This window comes from Echinops telfairi, unplaced genomic scaffold (genome assembly GCF_000313985.2).
Source record: "Echinops telfairi isolate 266 unplaced genomic scaffold, ASM31398v2 ScPeMD7_23;HRSCAF=83, whole genome shotgun sequence".
Lineage (NCBI taxonomy): Eukaryota > Metazoa > Chordata > Mammalia > Afrosoricida > Tenrecidae > Echinops > Echinops telfairi.
In genome coordinates, this window is record NW_022103920.1 from 31,598,605 (window position 1) to 31,601,713 (window position 3,109).

Sequence of the window (3,109 nt, forward strand, 5' to 3'; positions counted from 1 at the left end):
AACCAGGTTTGTCATCAATCAACATTTCACTTTTTTTGAAATGAGAAAACCAATTATACACTTGAGTTTTTCCCATAGTGCTCTCCTTGTAAGCTGTGCTCAACATCACAAAAATTTCTGAGGCATTTTTCCTGAACAGGAAACACAATTTTACAGCTGCATGCTGTTCTCTTAAATCGGCCATCACACAAAATGAGATTTAAATGAAACTGCTTTTACGAAAAATGCACTGTGACTAGAGAGAATCTTCCCAGGCCGCCCCACTGGGTGCACTAACTCAGAGAAAGTTGCTTAATGCTCAACTAGTAGGAAAAATGCATACTACAAAACCTCTGCCCAGAAGAGAGTTGTTTTCTGTTTTTTGTTTTTGTTTTTGTTGTGTGTGTGTGTGTGGGGGGTACCCCTTCATATGTATGAAGCCCTGTACTAGGTATTATGAGAATTACAGATGTATTAGATGAAGTCCCAGCTCAGAGATTATATTTTGGTGAGGAAAAGAAGATACACATGTGAATTACTTCAATCAAAATGAATTTCCATGTAATGTAAGAAAGAGGTATATTCAGGATACTGTGATGACAGCAAAGAATTCTTACGTCTACAGGAAGAAAGTTTTAAAAACAAACCCTATGGTTGTGATGATTACTAAAAATAGTAATTTTGTCTAAGAATACATCTGCCCATGAGAAAATTTTAAGATATAAAATTGCTGCCTCAGCTATTGTATAATCTTTGTGTAGGTGCACAAAGGTGTGGTGAAGACAATGGCTAGTTTAGCAAGGATGAAGAGGTACTCAGGCAGCAACCTTGAATTGTTTAATTTTACTCTCAGGCATAGAGTCCATCTTTTATTAAAAGAGTATTGAGAATTGGTCAAGTTTTGACTCCACAGAATAGCTGTACATAGAGGGGGAGTTTGAATAGAGTAAAAGAACTAAGAAGAGAGTTAATCAAATTAACAAAATCCACAAATGTTCTAAGTATGGAGAAGGAGCCAAGTGTGTTCCTCTCCCGCATCCTCTCTAACTCTCCAGTGCATAAAGTACGTTGTTTTCTTGAGCCAGGATGGCCTCCTGGGAACATACATAGAAAATTATATTCCTTAATCACTTTTCTCCACCAATCACTTTATTTCTGATTCATTATGTCTCATACTGATTTCCTTCTATAACTGATCTTTTGTTATTACTCCACCCTCAATAAGTACAATGATAGCCAGTGCTTTCTCAGCTATCTTTATCTATCTATCTATCAATCATCTATATATCTACATACATATATATCCTACTCCCTCGACGCCTCTAAATTCCTTACTTAAATCCCCTTTCTGGTTCTTTCCCATTTAACTCAGTAAAACTATTTTTCCTCTCTGTCTCTTTTTCTCTCCTTCTATCTTCAAGAGAGCATGCACACACAGGATTATGATTCCTTAAGAACACAGTTAAGGATGCAACAAGGAAACTGTAGTTTTTCATGGAAAAATCAGAAAAAGTAAGAAAACCAGTGCTGTCAACATGCCACCCACGTGGAAAGCAATATGGCAACTTGTGTCATTGTTGTTTAATTAGTCCCATAGGTAGATTGTAGCCTAAAAGGATTGAGCTGAGCTACAGAAGAAAAAAAATCACCAAAAGCTGTTTATTCTAGAATTATTTAGGATTGAATACATTTGCAAACAATATAAAGATTCAAAAATAATATTGTAGTCTAGCTGCTACAATGATTCTTTTTTGTAGCTTTTAATAACATAGACAATGTATTCATTATATTATTTGGTGGAAATACTGCATCAAAAATATATTAAAAGACTAGGTGAAAAACAGAAGAACATACCACTGTGATAGGCCCTTCGAGATGAGATGACACACAACAATGCCTTCCTCCTGACATCTACACCCTGTGTAACCCCTCCCACAGTTTGTCTATAGGGCACAGGTGGTGGTACCTCACTTCCTCCTTGTCAGTTATAAAGGACTGTTTGGTCCACCTTGGGTTCTCAGTCTTTCCATGTCTTTCATCATTTGCTCAGCCTCCTGTGAATACCCCATGGAGAGGTATGCATAACAAGGAAGGGAAATCTCCAACCACCTGCCAAGGAAAAACTAAGGCCTATCAGCACCCATGAGGCTAATCTTGTGAGAAAATCTTTCTTAGCAGTTACTTCTTGAATTGGCTGCAACCCTAGTCAACACCTTGATTTCAACCTTGTGAGAGAATCTATAAAATCCTGATGCTTCACAGCTCAAAGAATTGGCTGCTCTGTGGCCTGAACTTACCACCCTCTCTACAAGGAGAAAGCTTGCTTCTTTTAGGGTTTCTATAATTCAGAACCAACTTTCCTGCTATAAGTTTATTTTAAGAACACCTGACCTGGGGCAAGAACCACCCCAGCTTAGCCACTTGAACATTCCTAACACTAAGAAACCATTCTACAATATGACCTTGAGTCTACCACCTGAATTTCCAGAACACCTAAAGAACAGATTTGATGCATTGACCACAAATGACGGAAGACGTGTGAGCCGTAGGAGGACATCAAGAGCATCATTCATGAAAAAAGCAAAAGGTCATTCAAAAGACAGAAAAGAAAGGAATGATCAAAGTGATGTCAAAAGAGACTCAAACTTGCTCTTCATCACAGAGTAGCTAAAGCATAAATGGAAGAATGAAGGAAGTCCAGGTGCTGATAACAAATTTCGAAGGGCAGCTCAAGAAGACAAACCTAAATATTAAAATGAAATATGGAAGGACCTAGAATTAGAATATCCTCATCATATTTGAAACTAAAAGAACTCAAGAAAAAAATTCAAGCTTCAAGTTGCGATCTTGAAAGATTCTGTAGGTAAAATATTGAACGATGCAGGAAGTATCAAGATAAGATGGAAAGAATACAGAGTCACTGTACCTAAAAGAAGTAGCTCGCATTCCAATATTTTAGGAGGTAGTGTGTGAGCAAGAACCAATGATGCAAACGATCAAACTGAACTGAATGCATTAATTACAAACAAGGTTTTAGGAATTTATGGAACACTCATTGAAACTGAAGAAGCACTGGAAACACTTATTCATCACTGCCAGGAAATATGGAAGACAGTTACTTGGTCAACTG